Source organism: Hemibagrus wyckioides, linkage group LG20, assembly GCF_019097595.1.
Source record: "Hemibagrus wyckioides isolate EC202008001 linkage group LG20, SWU_Hwy_1.0, whole genome shotgun sequence".
Taxonomy (NCBI): Eukaryota; Metazoa; Chordata; class Actinopteri; order Siluriformes; family Bagridae; genus Hemibagrus; species Hemibagrus wyckioides.
In genome coordinates, this window is record NC_080729.1 from 11,717,301 (window position 1) to 11,741,427 (window position 24,127).

The following is a 24,127-nucleotide window of genomic DNA, read 5'->3' on the forward strand; positions in this document are numbered from 1 at the left end:
TGTATGTATATAGAATATGTATATAGGAAGTGTAAAATGTAAAATGTAAAATACAGGAAGTGTAAAATACAACAGCTGTGATGCAAAATTATATAAAATTATAAAATTATATAAAGTGAATAGTGTGTAGTGCAATAGTGTCTAAGGTGCAGACAGCAGCAGTACAAAATTATATAAAGTGAAGTGAATTATATAAAGTGAATACAAAATTATTGCAAAATTATATAAAGTGAAGTGTGTAGTGTGCAATAGTGTCCAAGGTGTCCAAGGTGCAGACAGCAGCAGTACGGGGTGGTCACGAAGTGGAATGAGGTGATGAGAGCAGTGGTATTGTCCTCTTTTAAGTCCTCTTTTTTTGTAAACGGGAGCAGACTGTGCAACATGTATGTTTATGTGTTTGTATTGTGTGCACAGTCTTGAAATGTGCAAATGTGCAGATGTACATTGTGTGTTTATTGTGTGCCACAGTCCTGTAATGTGCAATGTCCGGTGTGGTTGGTTGGAGTTCCAACACTTGTGTGTAGGGGCATAGTAGGTCTAATCAGATGAGTCCTATGTGAGGTTCTGAGGTGTTCTTTCTTTTGGTCTAGCCCTGTTGTATTTACAAAGTGCATGGATACTGCCCTGGTGCTGCTGCATCTCCAGGGCATCCGTGTACTAAATTACCTGGACAACTGACTCATCCAGGCCCAGTTGAAGGCCATGGCAGCCAGTTATCAAGATGCTGTGCTTGCCCATATGAGGTCTCTAGGCCACAAATTGAACCCAGAGAAGTGTGTACTTTCTCCTTCTCTGAAAACCCCTTTGGGGGTAGTTTGGGATTCCACCAGGATGCAGGCATGTTTATCTACTATTCGGGTGGCTTCCATACTGTCAGCAGTGAAAGCTATTCGGCTAGACCAAAGGCTCTCTGTCGCTGAGGCCATTCCAGCTCTGGCTCAAGGGTTTGGGCTTTCATCCCCGCAGCCATCCCCTCAGTGCCATAAGGTTTATGTGCTGCTTCTTATGTGAAAAAGACCCTGGTTTCTGACCTTCGGTCTCACACAAGGGGTGTGTTGTGGTCGCAAGACTCTTTCGACATTTTGGGCTGGGGAGTGTTCTTGGACAACTGCCCCACCCAGGGTCTCTAGGAGGGGCCTCAACTTTCATGGCACATAATCTGCCTGGAGATGAGGGCCGTGTTTCTGGCATTGAAAAACTTTCTTCCACACCTCAGGGGCTACCATATGTTGGGCACAGACAGCCCTACAGTAGTTTCTTATATCAATCATCAGGGTGTTCTGATCGAGTCCACCTTCTTCTAGTGGCTCCTTGCTGACCTGCTCGAGTTTGGTTTGTGGCCCTTGTCTCCCTTCTAGATGGCGCTCCTTGGGGGATTACTGTCAGGAAAGATCTCCTCTTTCAGGCACAGGGGGCAATATTACACCACCGCCCCGAGAAGTGGAAGCTCTGAGTCTGGCCCCTGAAGTGAACCAGTTCCTAGAGGCAGGCCTCTAGTGGAGACTCTGTTGAATGCTAGGGCTCCCTCCACTAGAAAGCTGTGTGCTTTGAAGTGGAGGCTTTTGTGCCTCTGGTGCAGTCAGCATGGTCAAGAACCAGTTCACTGCCCAGTCAGTACAGTGCTGGAGTTCTTGCAGTCTCACCTTTTTCGGGGCCTGTCCCCCTCTACTTTAAAAGTGTATGTGGCCGCCATTGCTGCGAACCACAAACTTGTCTCCTTGGGTAGGCACCTTCTGATCTCATCTTTTCTGTGTGGTGCCAGGTGGCTGAGGCCTTCCTGCAGACCACACCTCCCCTCCTGGAACCTCTCTGTGGTCCAAGAGGGGCTGCTGGAAGCTCCCTTGAGCCCATGGAGTCAGCCTCGGAGAAGTTTCTGACCATAAAGATGGCTCTGCCCTTAGCCTTGGCCTCCCTTAGAAGGGTAGGAGATCTGCAGGCTTTATCAGTCAACTCTACCTGCTTAGAATTTGCCCCTGGCCTGTCCAAGCCCAGGTGCCCAGGATGCTCCATGAGTTGGCAGAACAGGAGAGGTTGCACTTGCTTTACTCAGTAAGGGCCCGGAGAACTTATGTCCAAGGCTCAAGCTCATGGCGTAAGTCCTCCTCCCTGTTCGTCTGCTTTGGAAGCCAGAACAAGAGCAATCTGGTCTCCAAGCAACGCCTGGCACACTGGGTAGTAGAGGCCATTATCCAGGCCTACGAGGTGCATGTTACTGCTTCACCTCTAGGTGTTAGAGCTCACTGTTCTAGGGGTATCACCTTGTCCAGTGCCTTGGCTAGGGGTGTTCCCCTCCAGGAAATTTGTGCTGCGGCAGGCTGGTCCTATCCACACACTTTTATCAGGTTCTATAACCTGGACTTGCACCCCATTCCAGGGTACCAGGTCCTTCAGGGCTAATTGATGATCTATTGCTGGTTTGCTCGTGCTCTCTCATGGCCCCAGGACAGACATCAACTGGCATGTGGCAGCTATTTTCATTTTTTTAATCGTCATCTTTACTGCCCAATCGTTTATTATTATTATTATTATTATTATTATTATTATTATTATTATTATTATGTTTGTGGTGCCAGACAGAGAGAGAGAGAGAGAGAGAGAGAGAGATTATAATAAATTGTGCTAGAAAAAGCACGGGAGCACTGGTAAATAAAGCAAAATGAATTAATGAGAAAAAAATGAGAAAAAAGTATTTTCCTACTCTTTCATGGTGGTTACATTTAAAAACAGAGTCAGCAGATCACCATGTTCATTCACTTAAAAGTAAAAACATGCTCCAAGTTCTCGTTCTCTCTTTAGAATTGAAAAATGTAGACCGTAATCAATACAACGGCAGAGGTAATCCAAGGCTTGGTATGTCACAAGGGAGCGATACTGTGTGACTAACCATGTGTGCATGCTGCTTTTATGTCTGGGAGGGAACAGGAAGTGTAGTTCGTGGGTGCTAGTATTCAGTAGAGGGCTCCTCCTGGTGTTCTGGATCATGACAAGCTGTAACATAAGCATTTATAATCTTAATAAGCACCACCAACTATGAAATATAGATAAACACAGCAAATTAGCAATGAAAGGCATGATGTGGCAACATTTACAGAGCATAGAAAATGTGTTGAATTCTTCCTTTTCACCACTCAAGAAAATGGCGGTTATTAAAAAATAATATTTAAATTTTAAAAATAAAAATTTCCTCATCGACTTCATGTTAACTCAACATAAATTAATAAAGGCAATCCAGTTTGTTATACTGAAACCTTGCAGTTGCACTCAGTCTTCCTCAAATCATGGTCAGGTCACAGGTGCGTCCCTCCGCTGCAGCAGGTAGTACATTGTTATTTTGGGTGTTAATATTTTAGCTGTCATTGGCATACTATGACTTATCCTTTATAGAAAACAGCACGATGCTTCAGTGGCATCACCATTTTTGTTTAATTGTTGTTTCAAAAAATGTCGACAATTTCTCTGTATTGCCCTTCTATCAACTTATAGCTTACTGACTTGAGTTAAATGAATGTTGGGAACACAGATGAAACTCATATAAGACAATCATATAAGTTTAATTTTTGAAAACTTATAATGGCATTATCATGTTTATTGGCATATTGAAGACAATTCTAAGATGTTGCAATGTAATGTTTATATTTTATACATGTACAGCTCCAGAAAAATTGAAGAGACCACTGCAAAATCCTTAGTTTCTTTAGTTTTACCATTTATAGATATGTGTTTGAATAACATATTTTTTGTTTATTCTATAAACTACTGACAGTTTCCCCAAATTCCAATGTATTGTCATTTAGAGCATTTATTTGAAGAAAATTACAACTAAAAAGATGGAGTATTTTCAATAATGCAAATAAACTCATATTCAATTTTACAACAAAAAAAACAATACAACAACAAAATACTAATGTTTTAACTTAGTTAACTAAGTTGTTTTTTTTTTTGTTTTTGTTTTTTAAATCAATATTTGGTGGAATAACCCTGATTTTCAACTTTCACAGCTTTCATGCCTCTTGACATGCTTTCCACCAGTCTTTCACATTGCTGTTGGGTGAATTTATGCCACTCCTGGTGCAAAATTAAAGCAAAAATTGCAAAAATTAAAGCAGCTCAGCTTTGTTTGATGGCTTGTAACCATCCATCTTCTGCTTTATCAAATTTTAATAGAGTTTTTAATTATGGTTCATGTCTGGAGATTGGGCTGGCCGATCTTCAGCGGTCTAATTCTTATAGTCTTTTGCAAAATTCAGCCTGGCTCTTTTTTCTAGCTTTGCATGACTTCAGCCCTGCCTCTAGGAGCCTGTTTCAAACTGTCCTTGCTGTACACTTCACTCTAGCTGCTGTTTGCAATTCTTTTTTCAGGTCAGTGATGTCATCCTATGGTTGTTGAGTAACATTTGAATGAACTGGCAGTCATCCCAGTCAGAGGAGAGTCATTTTCTCTCTGCTGGTCTCTAGCTTTGTTGTCTCCAATGTCTGCAGCTCGACCTTTTACTTATGAACTGCTGTCTTTAAAATTTTAAGGATGGAAGCAATTTGATTCTCCTTCTGCCAGAAAGCCAGAATTGAACCCTTCTTTTCCTCACTCAAAACATTTCTTTTCAACTCTTTTGGCAAGGCTAGTAGTTATTATTTTACCCCAATTACTTTTAAGGTACCTACTAGCACTGGTTTTGCCATCCAGCTGGTCCGATTTGGAAGAGGATAGTGATATCAACACTTTTCTTCGTTAAATAAGATTTGGTTTACGTGATCACCGAATTAGTACTTCATTAAACAGAATGAGGTTTGCTGGTGTTGGACTTCAATAGACACTGGCATGGAATGAATGCCATACATGTAGAGATGCTGACTTGTGAAAAATTTTAAGAGGTCTCTTAATTTTTTCCTCTTTAATTTTTTTTTTACTTTATATAAATAGATAAATATGTAGTCCATTGTATTTATTAATTATAAAATAAATCAAACCTTCAATAAAGATATTCATCTTCCAGCACAACAAAGGCCTGAAGAAGGACCAGTGTTTAGGAATGGCTCAGTCAGAGCTTAGCTCTCAGTCCTCTCAAAAGTGAAATGACTTCTGGAATGAAGAGGGGAACCTGTAAAATGACATGAAGAGGGCTATGCTCAGTAGATCACAATTGAATAGATCTAGAGCATTCTTACAAGGAAGACTGGAATAAAATTGCCAAATCAAGATGCGCTAAACTGGTTCTTAAGTCAAAGAGCTGTATTACAAGCAGAAACTGATTTAACATCAGTTCCTTTAAATCGTAAAGGAGTGTCAGTGCAAAGGCATAATCATCTGACTGTAGTAGTTTCATTAATGACTAACGTTCACAACTCACTGAGGTCTGATGCTCAGAAAGTAGCTTTGACTCAATTCTATATAACTCTATTCTAGTTTATCAGCTTTAATTAGGATGGGTTTCCTTCCAATGTGAGATGTCATTTGCCTTCTTGTGCAAATTGTAAACAATTCCAGAAAATACGAGAATATGTGCAGTTTTATTTGTATGTAGTGCAGGAGTCTTGGAAATAGAGGTGTTGCCTCTCCTGAGTTAAAGGTGTTGAAACTAGAGGAGAGGAGAAACAATTTGTCTTCACTGTATATCATATAAAGGGCCTCTGGTTCACACACAAAAGTGTAGTTTAATAATGTTTAGTATGTTTTAGATGATCAGATTTATGAATGTGAAGGAACAACTGAAAATCATTTAACTGGATGTTTGTTAGCAGTGAATTTAATTAACTAATAATAATGCAGATACACTATATTGCCAAAAGTATTCGCTCACCTGCCTTGACTCGCATATGAACTTAAGTCACATCCCATTCCTAATCCATAGGGTTCAATATGACGTCGGTCCACCCTTTGCAGCTATAACAGCTTCAACTCTTCTGGGAAGGCTGTCCACAAGGTTTAGGAGTGTGTTTATGGGAATTTTTGACCATTCTTCCAGAAGCGCATTTGTGAGGTCACACACTGATGTTGGACGAGAAGGCCTGGCTCTCAGTCTCCACTCTAATTCATCCCAAAGGTGTTCTCTCGGACTGAGGTCAGGTCACTCAAGTTCATCCACACCAGACTCTGTCATCCATGTCTTTATGGACCTTGCTTTGGTCACTGGTGCACAGTAATGTTGGAAGAGGAAGGGGCCAGCTCCAAACTGTTCCCACAAAGTTGGGAGCATGGAATTGTCCAAAATGTCTTGGTATGCTGAAGCATTCAGAGTTCCTTTCACTGGAACTAAGGGGCCAAGCCCAGCTCCTGAAAAACAACCCCACACCATAATCCCCCCTCCACCAAACTTTACACTTGGCACAATGCAGTCAGACAAGTACCGTTCTCCTGGCAACCGCCAAACCCAGACTCGTCCATCAGATTGCCAGATGGAGAAGCGCGATTCGTCACTCCAGAGAACGCGTCTCCACTGCTCTAGAGTCCAGTGGCGGCGTGCTTTACACCACTGCATCCGACGCATGGAATTCACTGAGCTCCTGAGAGCGACCCATTCTTTCACAAATGTTTGTAAAAACAGTCTGCATGCCTAGGTGTTTGATTTTATACACCTGTGGCCATGGAAGTGATTGGAACACCTGATTCTGATTATTTGGATGGGTGAGCGAATACTTTTGGCAATATAGTGTATATTCTGTAGCTGAGGCCAGTGTCTCACCATAGTTCAGTTGCATGATGGCTCATCAGTTTTGCTGAAGGTCAGTGAACTCTTACTCTTCCTGCTAAGTCTCACAGTAGAAGGTGACTCTACTTTACTGAAGTATACAGAGGCAGATCCTGTAAAGGTGGATAAAAATACGATAAAAATAGATAAAAATGGGCGTTTACACACTTAGTGCTATTGACTCCACACCCAGAGAGATTCTATGAAGGATCAGAGGTTTCCTTTCACACAGAAGAATTCCTTTCAACATGGATGAGCTTTGTGAAATGTGAATCAGCTTTCACACACAATAACAAACATGCCAGGGTTTAGTTGAAGTGAGTCCCAGACATCATTTTTTTGAGGACATGGCACCAGTTCTCTGGAAAAAGCTCTGACATACCATTCAATAATACAAACTCTCAGAGCAAACAGCCCTGGCTCTGGAAAAACCTCATGTGGGAAACTTTCTTAAAAGATAGCAGAATGTTTTTCTTCTCAGGGCTGGTTTCACTGCTTTGTCATCCTATCAATTTGGAACCATCACAGTCTGACAAACACTGTTTATTTGTGTATTAGGGAATGGAATAAATATTCAAAGGTAGCACAAGTTATTTTATATATATTTGCTAACTTACCAGCTGAGATGGTGTTGACACTGTCCCCCAGCTTAAGCCCCCCCGCCAGGTCTTTGATCATGAAATTTATCATATCTGTGCAAAAGAATCATTGAGATTCAGCTAATCTTCACTTGATATTTTGCAACCTGGCCAACCTCCAGCACACATGTTTTATAGCCCATCTTTAAAGTCATTGTTAAGCCTAGTTTTGCTTGAGAGCACACTGGTTATAAAACTCACAGGATATAGACAACAGGAGTTAGCTTTAAATATGTTGAGACAGTTTCCTGCATTGTTTATTGTGAATACATCCAAAACACATGCTGAGAGAGCGCTGGCTACCTTTATGTCTTAATGACAAAACCTCTGGTTTGTTGACTCATACAGAAAGCCACCAGACTATGAACTTTCCTCACTCTATTATTTATTTTTTGAGAAGCAATTGTTGCAAAATAAAATATAACCCTGTACAAAGTTCAAAAATGTTTACTTCAGTCTGCTGCAGGCAACACTGTATTTTTGTGTAGTTTTTATTTATTTCACTGTGTCACAGAGCTAAAGGTTATTCCTTTAACCATATTACGTCTGTAAAATGTGGTTGTGTCTTTTGAAAAAAATGTACCCTAGAGTAATTAACAAACAATCATTTAGTTGTGTACACTTCACAAGAAAATTGTTGATGCAACATTATTTCTTTTAAATAAATGGTAACAGAATACAATACAACAGTCATAGACCCTTGTCAGTCATTTCAAAAATCTAACTAGACAGAACAGTAAAGAGTGAATGAATTAAATTTGGACTCAGTGGTCAAAGAATCATAGTGCTTTTATGAGTCTTATCCACAAAGAAGAAATCAGCTCCAGCAGGTGAAGATGAGGGACACATAATACTAGCAGCCAGTGAGGACTCCACATACACCTTCATGGCCTGCAACCTAGACAGAGATAGAGAGTAAAGTCACCCCATAGGAGGCCGAGTGTCTGTATATGGCATTGGCACAGTCTTATGTGCAGTGAGAAGTTAATGAGGAGGTAAACACTTGGTGAACACTTCCTACAGATTATGCTGGGAAATCTAAGAGGTCACTAGCAGAGGAAACAGGAACAGTCTGTGGGGAGGGACAAGTTACATTTACATGGCAGGAGATGATGAAGTGCCCCAGCTGAGCACAGTAGATGCACCACCCCTCCTGCAGGCATCATTGACACTCCATCATTGACAGTCAGCCTGGTTCTGTCTAATTTCATGGTCTGTGCCAGAGCTGAAGGGGTAATATAGGAGAGTCAGAATGGGAGAACAAGATGAAGGAACAGAATGATGAGGAATGCCTCCTCTTGGTGGGAAGGGAAGATGTTGTAAGGGGTCTTTCCATTTCTCTTTCCAGGAGTCATTTGTCAATTTTAATGGTGAATCTAACTTTAGGGTGTTGGCTAATCTATAAGAGAAAGCTTCAGAATATTTTGGGTGAAAATCTGTTAAAAAAGATGGAGGGAGTTGCAAATGGTGGCATTTCTGCTACATTCAAGAAGCCCATGACCAAGACCACTCTGCTGGTAATATGATAAGCTGTCTTAGCAGTAGAGAAGGAGGAAGCCTGGAGTTCAATATGGAGGCCACACTGAGTCTCTGGCAGCACAGAGAGCTGGGTTGGAAACAGGGTCCAAATCAGGGGCAGATGGAGCAAAACTCTGAGGTGGATCCACTGAAGGGGAATCTGGAACAGGAGTATGCTGACAGGTAATTGGCTAACGCAATTCACTTAGGAGTTTGCTTGGGAAACTGACTCTAGGCTGGAACTCTAGACTCTAAAGACTAAGACAAACTGGCTGCTCAGACAGGGACCACAGGAAGTAAAACTGTCTGTTAAGCTGTCTCTGAAATAAAATGAGAACAGAGTTGAGTACTTTCAAAATAAAACAGGAAATGAGAGATTGCCATCTGTACATTAACCACAAGCACACAAACACAGATCACTATATTTTGGGGAATTATTTACTGACCACTATGTAGTTGTTTCTGTTGATGTATTTAATGACTTTACCCAAGGCTCAAAAGCAGAATTTTAGCAGTATCTTCAAAGGGTAGCAACAGTAACATCATCTCTGTTCACCTGAGTGAAGAGCAGAGTATTAATTATTAGTGTCATAAAACAGCAACACGTACTCAAAGAATAAAGCAGGATAAAGGAGTAGTGAGAAGAGGGCTGTAAATATATTGTTACCATTGGTTGCATCTTTGAGAACAAGCCGGATGCATGAACATGGTGACAAAGACGGCACCAAAAGCCATGGAGCCGGTATGGTACCTTCAGAAAGCAACATTAAGTTAAAACAGAATAAGGACGAAGTAGAAATAAGACCACAGAGGAATGATGAAGATAACATAACATCTTAAAGCATTCTATGGATAGAGTAGATGGGTCAATATTCTGCGTTTTACTCAACAACCAGTAGTAGGTGCTGAAGGTCCTCGCTATTGTGCACTGGCCCAGTGTGATGTATTGAAGACACCACAGACAGCCCAGAAAGTTATAAATCTGCAGGTATTTCACATGTAAAACCTGTATTCATCATACTAAATAAAGAGAGAGGACATGTTGAGTAGTCTGATACAAGAGGAAGAGAATGAGAGGAACAAAAACTAGAACTGGAAACAGCGTACACAATGTGAGAGTACAAATTGTAAGAGCACTTGTAACTGTAATGTGAGTTTTATTAAAAATTGCCTTTTATCTTTTCTGTGTATCAAATTATTCATTTGATTTTATAGAGGAATCATTTAATGGTTATGTTACAATATTACAGCAGCTCATCACAGAATGTAAGAAAGAAGGTGAAGAGATTACACACCTGAATGTCAAAAAACAAAAAAGTCAATAAATTACACACTCACACACACATGAGATTACTGGACCAAGTCACACTGATCTGTACCACAGGTTTATTTTTCCCTGCCTTTGTTCCTTACTCCATGACACACAGCATTTAAAATTATACCCACTTAATCAAAACATTTCATACTCCTTCTCCAATCCATTCTATTTCCAAGAATGCCCTGTTGCTATACTGTGGATATTGTGAATGAACATTCATGGAAACTGACATGATATTGTTTAATTTTTTTGTACGCTCTAGTACATTTAACCAAACCCTGAGCTGTCTGGCACTTGATAATGCCTATTACATTATACAGAGGTAGTAGGTAGATCTCAGATTGATGTGTGTGATGTTTTTGCTCTTAAGGGGTCAAATAAGGCAGTGTTCTGCAAAGAAAATATTGACTGCTAAAGTATAACAAAACTTTTTTTATGATTATTTCTAGAAAATGAAATACACCAGAATGTTTACATTTTATTAAGATTTTAGTGTTTATTATAACAAATTGTTTCCTGGACTAAAACAGTTGACTGGATATAGCAGTTCTGTTTTAGCAGTGAGTGGTAGAGTGAAGAGGAGAGAGAGGGACAGTAAGAGAAAAAAAAACATAAAGTGTCTCAATCTGTGACAGAGAGACATCATGCAGTGGGTGCAATGCCTGGCCATTATCATAGACCCAGTTCTGCAAAGAGATTTAACATAAAAAACTGTTTGGATGTAAGCTGCACCCAAGCATCCATCCATTCTACAAATATGACAGGCTTTTAAATAAAACTGTTTTAAACCCTATATTGGGCCTAAAAGATTTTTTTATTTTAATTAACTGACTGAATTTATATAAATGCATATTTTGAAAATAGATTTAAAATTCTGTTTCTTCAAATGTATGGTAAAATCAGCTGGTTATAGAACCCTGAACAAATAAGCACTTTGCATTGGGCCAAACATTTTATTGATAACTATCAGGAAGTCAAGACAATTTATAGTTCTTTTAAATAGTTATAGGATTTCTGCTACATGGAGCAGCCACCTATAATGTAGACACATTGTCCACCATCCAAAACCTCTGGCTTTTAGGACTGCCATGTCAGATTTCTGTCACTTTATGTATTTAGTTTGCCTGTTGTTCCACTTACATGTTATATATAGGAAAACAATAACAGTGCATTTCAGGAAAATGTTCAGTTATATGCTTTACATACAGCACACTTTTCAAAAGATGACAAACACATTGGCATTGTATGCATGTCATGTTCACTTGCTTCTTTTGCCACTTAGTATTCAATGTTGTGGAGCCATATCGTAAACCCTAGAGGCACTTTGTACCATCTGCTGCTTCTTCCAACCATATGTGTGTGGGAGTCCAGACTTAATTTCTTGAACAGTATAAATTTAAATCATAATAAATTGATGAAGATGTATAGACAACTTTGTGTAAAAGTGACATACAATCTCTTTTGTAAGTCACTATTTGTAAGGATTTGAAGAACTGTAAATGACTATAAGAGTGGCTCTTCAGGAAGGTTTTAAGACAGACATCTGTGATATACCCAAAACCAGTAGATGGCAGTGTGCTCCAGGATAGAAGACTCTTAGGCACAGTCAAGCTTCATAGTTACACATCGCTGACCTCAACAGCCTAGATTGTTTAAATTCATAGGGTAATATACATATTACACATTGCAGTGCTGTTTGTCTCTCCTCTTTTTTTATACCTTTTTTAAACAGCATATGCCAGAATATACACTATATTGCCAAAAGTATTCGCTCACCCATCCAAATAATCAGAATCAGGTGTTCCAATCACTTCCATGGCCACAGGTGTATAAAATCAAGCACCTAGGCATGCAGACTGTTTTTACAAACATTTGTGAAAGAATGGGTCGCTCTCAGGAGCTCAGTGAATTCCAGCGTGGAACTGTGATAGGATGCCACCTGTGCAACAAATCCAGTCGTGAAATTTCCTCGCTCCTAAATATTCCACAGTCAACTGTCAGCTGTATTATAAGAACGTGGAAGTGTTTGGGAACGACAGCGACTCAGCCACCAAGTGGTAGGCCACGTAAACTGACGGAGCGGGGTCAGCGGATGCTGAGGTGCATAGTGCGAAGAGGTCGCCAACTTTCTGCAGAGTCAATCGCTACAGACCTCCAAACTTCATGTGGCCTTCAGATTAGCTCAAGAACAGTGCGCAGAGAGCTTCATGGAATGGGTTTCCATGGCCGAGCAGCTGCGTCCAAGCCATACATCACCAAGTGCAATGCAAAGCGTCGGATGCAGTGGTGTAAAGCACGTTGCCACTGGACTCTAGAGCAGTGGAGACGCGTTCTCTGGAGTGACGAATCGCGCTTCTCCATCTGGAAATCTGATGGACGAGTCTGGGTTTAGCGGTTGCCAGGAGAACGGTACTTGTCTGACTGCATTGTGCCAAGTGTAAAGTTTGGTGGAGGGGGGATTATGGTGTGGGGTTGTTTTTCAGGAGCTGGGCTTGGCCCCTTAGTTCCAGTGAAAGGAACTCTGAATGCTTCAGCATACCAAGACATTTTGGACAATTCCATGCTCCAAACTTTGTGGGAACAGTTTGGAGCTGACCCCTTCCTCTTCCAACATGACTGTGCACCAGTGCACAAAGCAAGATCCATAAAGACATGGATGACAGAGTCTGGTGTGGAGGAACTTGACTGGCCTGCACAGAGTCCTGACCTCAACCCGATAGAACACCTTCGGTATGAATTAGAGCGGAGACTGAGAGCCAGGCCCTCTCATCCAACATCAGTGTGCGACCTCACAAATGCGCTTCTGGAAGAATGGTCAAAAATTCCCATAAACACACTCCTAAACCTTGTGGACAGCCTTCCCAGAAGAGTTGAAGCTGTTATAGCTGCAAAGGGTGGACCGACGTCATATTGAACCCTATGGATTAGGAATGGGATGTGACTTAAGTTCATATGCGAGTCAAGGCAGGTGAGCGAATACTTTTGGCAATATAGTGTATATAGAGACAAAGTGATCAACAGAAATAACTGCATAACGTCACAATTACACATTTATGTTTTGGTTTTGGGGTTGGAGGCAGCAATAGTCATAACGAGTTGTTAATTTACACCATTTGTAGTGTATTAAGAGAAATACAGGAGATGCAATACATTACAGAATGTCTCCATTCATTCTGCACCAAGGAACCTTGTTGTAAACATTATAGGAGCAGGTGTAGATTTGAATGACACTCTTATGTAACCATTGGACCATGCATTAGGGTATAGACTTACAAAACATCAGAAACTGTGCTTTGTATAGGGCTACTTTTTGCAACCATGTTTGCGACAAATATTTGCATCACTTATTATGTGAATATCATGCATTATTATTTATAGCACATTATTATTTTGTCTGTATCCCTGCATGTGTGACATATGATTTTGCTTGTTGTGTTGGTTATGTTAAAAGGGAACTAACAAGTAACACCGGGGGTTTTCCTGGGGGAGGACAGGTTGTAGTAACACCGGGGTGAGGGAGAAGAGCAGAGAGAAAAAAGTTCATGTACATGTCTTGCCGTTTGGCCGAAATAAATAAGTTTTTGTAACTCAACTGTAGCCCGCTTATTACCCACAACCAGAAAAGAGACTGGAATAAGCCAAGAAATTAGGGTTACATAAAGCTATACTGCTACCTTACTGTTGTGTAATTATTCCATTCCCATTTACACGATTTACTCATTAGCTTTTTACTCACAGAACTAGCTACACCATGTTTAAATGTATACTTTGAAAGATTTCTATCATATTAACAGTTACACCCTATGGCCAGTACACTCACCATCATCCATTTTATTAGGGACACCTGTACATTCATGCAGATATCCAATGAGCCAATGACATAACTGAAATTGAAAAATCATGCAGATACATGCCAAGTCCTTCATTACATCCTCGCATCAAACACCAGCATAAACAATGTGATACTGAGACCTTGATTAAGGCATGATTGATTAATGCACGTATCAGAAGGGCTGGTTCGAATATTTCAGAAACTGCTTATATTCTGGAAATTCCACACTCAACTGTCTCCAGGGTTTATGGTGTGAAAACCACAAAGCATCATTTAAGCAAAGGGTCTGCAGGTCGAAAAACCTTGTTTTTTTTCTTGTCAAGTGCATCTGTATATTCCTTCAGGTCTGGTTGCAATAGCCCATATCTTATAATAAACAGTATGTGAAATCTTATTTAAAAAAATATGATGACGTTGTCGACAATGACCTAATATTCATTACCTAAGTGGATGTCCTTGCCTGAAGAGGAAAAAAAAAAACTATTTCGCAATGATCATATGACTGGTCGCCATGAGGTTTTCTCGTAAGGCGACCACATTGACTTTACACACGCTAACACACATTGTATAACTGTTTGTATAACACACGTTGTGCTGGGTCTCTCTGGACCAACCGCTCTCTTCCCACGCTCCCGCTTCATTCACTCGCTCAGCTCCTCATTACAGATTTGCCCACGCGAGCAGCACTCCGTCACTGGCCATGGGTTTCCACGTGAGGCCTAGGCCTGCCTTATATAAATAAACCGACGGCGATTTTGACCAATAGTCATTTGAGATGCGTTATGCCCGCCTACTTTCATTGGAAACACTATTTTCTGAGGCGATCTGATTGGTCGAAGAGAGACTTGGCTGGCGGAGTTTGAATTGAGGTCATCGCTCGCGCTGGAGATTCAGGGCAACAGTGTGAGAGAAGACTGGACGAAAGCGAGTGCAGTGTGTCAGGCACCTAAAAGCCCAGGAACACTGCTGTAAAGAAGTTCATCTAGGAGATTTACAAAAACAAACAAGAAAAAAAAGGTGGGTTATGTTTTTACTTCTTGGTGTGTTTTTCAACTGCGTGCTTGTATAACACTGAAATTTCTCTGGACGCAATGAGTGATGTAAAATGGAAAATTTCCTTGTAAGGGCATAATTCTCTTATTATGTTTCTCCTTGCAATAAAAAAAGGCTTGTGTTTTCCCCCCAGTTATTTCTCACATCATGTTATAGCATGAGACAGCAATGAGAAATATGTGTATCTTAGGGGCGCGTCTTTAACCCACATTGTTTAAACACGCGCGTTGCGTAACTGTGTCACGGAGTGGGTCAGCGCCGGTCACGGGCTCATAGTGTCCGTGAGTTAAAACGGAATTAAAAGAAAACTGTGGGCGGTTGCATCCAATATAGTGTTTATAAAATAATGTAAAAGAAACATATACGAATCCATTCTTTAACCCCTTTATGGTCACATGTGTTTTTACCTCTTAAAGCGCATTAAGTATTGAATAATCTTCCAGTGCAACAAAGGTTGGAAACACTTAAGGGTGGAATAAACTTAAGAGCTTGTTCCGGTTAGTAAAATCTGCGTGCTTAAACGAGCTTTCCGTGACCAACCCTGTGGGCTCATTATCTGATGGACTGAAAGATCAGAGATTTCACCGCTGGGACACACTCTTTGCCCTCTGTACGAGTTCTTTCCTTAATGCATGGAAGACTATGTAATAAATAAATCTGGTGTGGTTTCATATATATATATATATATATATATAGAGAGAGAGAGAGAGAGAGAGAGAGAGAGAGAGAGAGAGTCCTTAAATGTAACCATATGGTTGTAAAAATGTCTTGAGTATTTTGCAGAAAACAAGTTATGGTAGTAATATTTTAGTTATATGGGACTGATCTGTCAGTCTACTGCAAATTTTAATCCATTCATTCATTCCAGTGTTCCACCACCTACATACAAATTTACACACTTCCACCTAAGGGCCATATAGTGTAGCAAACCTAACAGCATGTATTTGGGAAGTAGATGGGAACCGGAAATCTGGAGGAAATCCACACTGATACAGACAGAAGATGCGAAAGACATAGGGTGATGACTTTTCTATATTACACTGACTTCAGCTGTAAACACTCAAACGGAAGACAGCAGTACTTCATTAAAACAGATTTTTTTTTTTCATTTACAAGTTTTTATGCTAGGGGGAAATAAAAATGAAAGTCTGGGGAACGTTGAGAACCATGGCTTTTGAGGGAAGAGTCAGTGTAAATAATTGGAAAGTTATTCTGACTGATCATCTTAATCCTATGATGAAATATTTCTATTCTGATGGCAGTAGTCTTTTCCAGGATGTTAAACGCAACATCCCCAGGGCACAAGATGTTAGTGAATGGTTTGATGAGTATGGAAATATTTTAAATCATATGCTATGGTCTTCACAGTAACCACATTTTTGGAAAATTTGAAAGCTCCTTTTAGGTCTATCATCAAAAATGCAAATTAGGGAATATCTCCTGGAGGAATAGTGTTTATCACCTTGTACAGTTTCAAGGTGCACTAAAGCAGATCAAGTGGCTTGTGATGGGCCAACACCTTATTATGACACTTTATAATGATTTTTCTAACTTATCACCAGTCTGTGCAGGTAATATACTTTATTCAATTAGACACTTACAAATTGTGCATTACTGAATAATTTACAGTCACAGGATTAAAATAAATACTTTTTTAGTCACCCCTTTTTAAGAGTAAGTAGAGAGTTTGGTTAAAGAGTAAGTGAGACATCCTCTTTTGTTTAATGCGGATATCTGCAGCCTTGATCAAATGTTCTCCTTCTTCGACACATGTGGAGCTTGGATACTGACAAGAAATACCAGACTCAAAGTTTACTGATAAAAAGTACCAGTTGCAATCTGGCATTCAAGGCTACATCATGGCTATCCAATGGTCTCTCCTATCTGTGCTCTACTTGGATGTATGAGCTAATAATCGTGTTTGTTTTCTTAACTGGTGAACATTAAGTAGGTCTTTGCTGAAGGTTTGATATTATTGCATCATTCAATGTCATGCCAGTGTATTATCATGTAGGGATGATAAACTGTCACACTAGCTGTTTTTGGAAATTTGTAGCAATGCCCACAATACATGATGAGACTTAGACTTTTCCCATTTCGTATTTGAGTACAAGAACAAGAAAGAAGAAAAGGCATGTATGCACTGGCAGCTGTTCACTGAGTGGATAAGACACATTGTGATGGGAAAGCACATTGAAAATATGTGAAGCGTGTTAAAATGGGTGTTGACATCACTGTAAGTGTAGGGGTGTCTGCTAAGTAAGTAATGGCTTCTGAGTGTGTATGCTTGTAATGTGATGTATGTGTTTGTGAGCTAATTATTAAAACTGACCTAGTCCTACATGAGGTGCTCCAAATACCTTAATCTGGCTTTAACCTGTGTGCCTGTGTTTTTGAATCTAATTCAGCACCAACTCCCTTGCCTGCTAATACTCAACAATTTTTGGTGATGAATTTGTGTGATGAGGGAAACTATTAATTTATGATGTTTAAATATTGTTTTTTTTTTTTTATCTTACATGGTCAAGCTGTTTTTGCTGACACTAGAATTCCATCTGTGGGCTGTTGTTTGTCTGAATGATATTGAAGAATGAGTACAAAGACGTTTTCTTTTAAAATGAAATCTGTGAGAAATGAGTACTTGCAGATATTTATTCTAGTTCATGGAAATTAGTGGGCGGTTTGGCCATCTGGTGTTTTTTCAGTCAAAATAAAGCAGGGCCTTACATTTAATGACTTAATCATCTAAATCATTTGGGATGATTCTTGGCTCATGTATACCTGGGTTTTACTATTAATGCATCATCGTACTTGTATCACACTCCATATCTAGCTAAAGTTTTTCTTTATTCTTTCATCCATTTTCATAACTGTCTTATCCTGTGGCATGAATGTACTTCTGGTAGATTTTTGTTGTTGATCTCAAGAGCTCAAGTCAAGCAGCACAATTCATATCCCATATCTCATTGTGTGGTTTTCTACACTCATACAGATAGCAGTTAGTTCAGTATCACCAGGAGATGACTACATGAAAATGCACCCTAGAGAATAAAGAGTAGATTTGGCAGGCAGTGCTGAAGTGGTTGCTGTGTTATTGCATACCACACTGTTAGGCATGGAGGAAAGGCTGATGACGCACATTGAGAGGGAAATGCACTCTTTTTTGCAGAGAGGCGTTCTGGCCATGAGTCACGCACACACATACACACATACAGTACAGCACAAAAACCTTCTATTTAAATGCTTACTGGACTAGTGTTTTTACATATACGTATGTAAATATGATGCATCACTTAAAATAGTATACAGAAATGTCTGTATGCTGTTTGTACATGTCACTGTCACTGTTCTCTGAGGCTTGTTAACCATTATAATAGTCCAGGACAATGTGACAAAAATAGATAATATAGTATAATACAGTATAATAGTGATATTGTGATATGTCACAGTATTTCTTTTGAGATATTTACTTTAAAATTATATGTCATTTCAAAATGATTGCAGGTAGCTGATGTTAAAATTTTGTATCTTTTCAAATGATAAAACGTTAAATTAAAAAATGCTTTCAGTGTTGGAGCCAGGTCTTCCATTCAAGGAGAACCGTAATTTTTCAAGCTTTATACATCTTAAAATTTCTTAGATATGCTTATCATGTGGAGGGGAAGCATGTTTCTATTTTAGACGGATGCCATGTTTGGCCAATAGTGTAGTGAAGGCAAGAACATGCTGCATTGCAGTTGGTATACGTAACACAGTCTAGAAAAAGCCTTCGGAAATCAGCCAGAAAAAGACACTAAATTCGGTTTTGACCCAAAGTGGAGTTTTTCAGCTAAGAATACACTTTGATACCTCTAACCAAAGAAAACAAATATATTCTCCCAAACTGATGTGAAAATGATTTAATTTAGGTTTTCTAACCTACCCTTCATGTGTGCCAACAGAGATTACATGTTTCACAGAGAGCTTGTTTAACAGTTTAGCAGTATTAGATATCATAAACATGGTAGTTGTCATTTCAGGTTGGAATCTGTCAAAATGTCTGCGATGCAGAATGCTTTAAATGGCCTAATATATGAAAGTAATAACAAGAAATGTAACCAACAGAATATTGATTGAATTCATTAGTGAGTATTTCCCCACCCTCAATGGGTAAAGTGATTAGTCCAGTGAAGAAGTGGAAACACCTGGTTTTACATTATTGATTATTGCTGGTCCAACATGGTTGTGAATTGTGGACACAATCTGATAAATATTGTTAATCAATGTATTTAAAAGCTGATAACTAATAAGCTTTTATATCATATGTAGTATCCCATATTTTTAGTAAGGAGCAATTTGGAATGCAATTGTTAAACCCTGGAAAAGTGTGAATGTTTCAGAGAGATACTAAAGAAGATCTTAAATGGCATTGTCATACTTTTTAACATTGTTAAAAGATTAGTGAAAAATTAGGATACTGTGGCATGTAGAAATGCTGCCTCAGAACTTTATGTCCACATTTCAATTCTGTGCTTACTGTCTGCTAGGGTTCTCCGGATTTCCCCTGTGTGTGTGTGTGTGTGTGTGAGAGAGAGAGAGAGAGAGAGAGAGAGAGAGTTCCTGTGCTGGACGAGTGCCCATCTAGGGTGTATCCCAGTATATGCTCCTGATGCACTGTGACCCTGAGGATAATGTACTTACTGAAGATGAAAGAATGAAAAAGTTAAAAGGCCTCACATAGGTCGTGTCGACTTTTAAAAGAATGAGTGAGAAAATCAATGAAAAAAATAGTAAATGTGACTATGAAACACTGTAAGAATGACATCTGGATAAATGTTCGATTTTTTTCTTCATTTTCCTCAAGTACTATTTATTTCATGGTCTATGGAAAATAGACAAAATGGAAATTCCAGCCTTGAAAGAATTTAGTGTGACAGAATGCACTCAGCATAGTATAATACAGGGGTGTCCAAACTTATCCGCAAAGGGCCAGTGTGGATGCGGGTTTTCTTTCCAACTAAGCAGAAGCCACACCTGAATCTACTGAGAGCCATGATCTACTGATTAGCCAGTTGGAATCAGGTGTAGCTTCTGCTTGGTTGGAATGAAAACCTGCACCCACACTGGCCCTTTCTGGATAAGATTGGACACCCCTGGTATAATACCATTTTTTTTTTTTTTTTTTACTTTTTCACATTAATTACAAAAAATTCAAAAGACTTCTTGTTCCAATGGAACTGACTATAACTTGAAGCAAACCTGTCATGTCCTGATAATCAGTTGCATCAACAGAATGATTTACATAAAGCCTTCCTGCAATTGTTTTCCTATAAGACCATTATAGAAGCTGATAGCTGAAGATTTCAGATTGGAAAATGGCAGTGGATATAGACAGAAATTTACAGGATATAGAAAGAGATTTTTTCCACTGAAACTCAATCTTCAGGTATTCCCACAGTTGTCTTTGTTTAATCAAGTTCATATTTTATTGGTGAGTTAAAGATTATTTAAAAGCAGCAAATTCAGTGAACAGAATTAATGTGTCTGTCACTGTGCTTTATGAATAGCCTGTTTGACCAAGTGACAGTCCACAAATGCACTGACGTACAAGGAAATTTGGTCAGCTGCTTCAGTCTCAGCAGAATCACTGCAGCCATGACCTCATTTTCCAACACTAACTCTTTGAATTATCAGGATCATTTTATCTGAAAGTTTTGAATGTTTCCTAGTAATGATAAGGTTTCACTCTCAGTTTTTAATTGTTTAAATTTGTTGGCCATTTTGTCAGCATACATGCAAGAAATTCAGCTGTAGGTGACCTTAAACATGATATGTTATATATATATATATATATATATATATATATATATATATATATATATATATATATATATATATTGTGGGGTCCGGTTGCTGTGGGCTTTTATGACTAATAGGAAATCTGTTTCTGGAATTTCACTCTCAGTAGAGAGTGGGTAGAAAATTCCTAACAATTTCTGTCAACCTCAACCTAATCATCAGGTACCTGAAGCCAGGCCATTTTAGGTTTATTCCATGTCACATCAAGACAGATCTTGGTAATTAGCATTTAAATAAAAAGTCTCCACTGTGCTGAAAACCAGCATCATACCAAATCCAAAAAATCAAGGCGTGTATACTTGGCTCAATATTTTTTTTTGTGCAAGAAAATCTGACTGGAAGACATTAGGCATCGGGTTCCATTGTAGATTATTTGGCTCTCTACATTGGTAGGAAAATACTTGCCTGGCGAAGTGTTCTTGGTTTGTACTTGTCTAATGTAACACAATATGTCAATATCTTTTGTTCATTTTGACACAGCTAAATGTGATTTGATTGCCAATTTCCTTCATTGCTTTAATTTTCAGTTTGTTAACCAGTTATTTCACCGGATTTTTCAGATTTCTGATCATAAGGCTGTACTTGTTGATCTCCTTGTTTCTTCATACCAAGAATATTAACCATTAGCCTTCCTGTCTAGTAAACATGCATACAATACTGAGAAATCCTTGGCTTCTGCGAATATAATGATTTAATTGTTGCTACATGTTCAGTGACAGTTATTCTGATTATATTACCAAACTTTCTTTTGAAATGAAATTCTTACCTCCTTTTATTGTTCAGCTCTTTACAATTATGCTTCTTCTGGAAAGTTCTTTTGTGAAGCTGTGAAAACTACCACTTTCCATCTGGATGCTATGCCTTCTCCTCTAATTAAAACATGTCTGCTTTCACCATGTCCACTCCTAATCCTGCTCTTTTAGTTCTGGCTCTAGTCTAACCAACTTGAAACTGGCAGCAATCAAGTTCTTAAAAAGTCAGGGCTTGACCCAGAGTAGCTCAGTAATTACAGGCCTATTTCCAACAAGCCTTTTCTGGGCAAGCTACCTATGAGAGCATGTGGTAGCAGCTTAGCCCAAAGAATGTTTGGCCTCAAACGCCCTGATTGAAAAGTTTCAGCCATATGGAACGTGTTATTTTCATGGTTTCAAGCAACTCATTGGTTGCAAATAATCCTTTTGCTAAATATAGTTTAGCTGAACAACTACTTTTGATATAGTATGCCACGGCATACTTCAGCACCAGCTCAAAAAATGGTCAGACTATGGGTACTGTCCGTGCCTGGATCTCTGGATTTTCTCTCTGACAGACAGCAGATTGTTTTAACTGTTATAGTGTTCCCCAAGACTCAGTACATTAACCTTGGTCAATATTAGTTGTTATTCTAATGCTGTGCAGATTTGCATACACACAGACTGCCTCCTCCAGCTAACGTTTGTAAACCACCTATCACTTTACACATTACTAAACTTCTAATGTAACCTTGTAGCCTTAACGTTACTTCTAAAGTTAATTATAACATGCTGTCATTTTATTCTCATTAAAAAACTATTAATACAGCTTTTCTCATCTGAAAGGGATACTTCATCCCACTCTGTAGCACAGATGCTTGTCCTTGTGTATGTCACATCTAGGCTCAATTATTACAACTCCCAAACCTACATTTTCTGCCTTTTCAGGTAGACGTAAAATAAAATTCTTATGGCAGAAAATTCAATTCACTGAATGGGAAAATATGCTGAGTGTGAACGATCCACATTACCTTCTAGTAGTTAGTTATTCATTAAGTAGTGATCACACAAGACTGGACTTTTGCCATGCTCTGTATTACACAATAACCGCCGCACTACAGAGTGTATTTGATCAGTTAATGTACATGCAACCAGTGAAATCTGAATGCCTGTTTAAAGCTTCAGCAAGGCACAGACAAATGTTGCCAGAAAGACTGAATACTTGATAATGACAGACTTATCTGCAGAGAGTAATGTATCTTCATGTAATTAATCACCATTTAAGGAGAGATCTATTAATAAAGCAATTTCATAATCCTGCTGCATGACATAAGTTTCTTTTGTCTGGAAGTTGTATTTTCATTTAGGCATATGATGACTATTATCTATAACATTTAAATAATTGCATACTTTGTAAATAACACAATCTTTTTTACACATTTTCCCTGAGACATTGTAGAATATTAATTAGAGCTATATTTTAATTATGAGCATGAATTTTGGCTTCTGCAGTGAATTAATCAGAAATGAATGCTAATGGTGAGCTTAGCTAAAGTGTTTTTAATTAATTCTTGCAAATTAATTAGATTACGTTTTTAAATAATACATACTTGTAATGTACAATGTGAATGAAAAGGCGGAAATTAGCCACGCTCTCTCCACTGAAATATGATAGGGTTAGAGCTGGCTGGAGGGTGGCAATAGGGCCATAGTACCATTAGAGTGGAGTGGATAATCATTGTTTCTGAGAATACACTAAATTCCAAGCTAACTGGTAAGTCCACGCCACAACCAGCACATCCTTTCCCCCCTGACCCAGCTCTAATTGGCCTAATTCTGATACCAAATATTATTCTCTCTCTCTCTCTCTCTCTCTCTGTCTCACACACACACACACACACACACACAGAGCATGACCTTGAACTTTGACCTTGAATAGTGTGAAAGCCACAAGCTGAGGATGGCCACATTTCATTTGGTTTGTTGGTGTTGAGTTTTTGAAAGGGTGCTGAAAAATAAACAGGAGCACAAATCTATTGTCAAAAGTCACATAATACCAGAGTCCTTCTTTCTACCCACACATGCCAGGGTTTTACACTGTAACCTTCAACATTTAAAAGCTTCCATGTTTAAATAAGCTGAAAAAGATGTGTTTGTTCAACAGACCAGCTATTTAAGTTTGCCTGTTTTTAATCCAACACTAGTACAGGATGTCACTGCAGCTGAGGGACTTTGAACTTGAGTTGCACATGAGGGTTGAATGACTTAGATATGCCTTTTACTTCAGAGCTATTGACTGGGGATTTTACTTGGAAAAGAAGCGAAAGTTCATTTGACTACATCACTTAAATATAACATTTTTACTATTTCATTTATAACTACTAATTGAATCTGTCCGTTCATGCTTTCTTTATGTGTGTGCATTTTTTGGGCTTGTAGCTCATGTTACATGTTTTTTTATTGTAGTGTAATTATTGCCCTTCTTGTCATGTACCATGCAGTGGACATGTGAGCAG

General features: G+C 39.0%; 1 protein-coding gene across 2 annotated transcripts in view; it reads left to right on the forward strand.

The window, feature by feature from the left end:
* The first annotated feature begins 14,848 nt into the window (after positions 1-14,848).
* per2 (period circadian clock 2) overlaps positions 14,849-24,127 on the forward strand; it is a 51,656-nt gene continuing 42,377 nt past the window's right edge. For both annotated transcript variants that reach the window (XM_058418382.1, XM_058418383.1), the window contains exon 1: positions 14,849-15,006. The gene's annotated coding sequence lies outside the window, so the exon portion shown is untranslated. The remainder of the gene's footprint in view (positions 15,007-24,127) is intronic.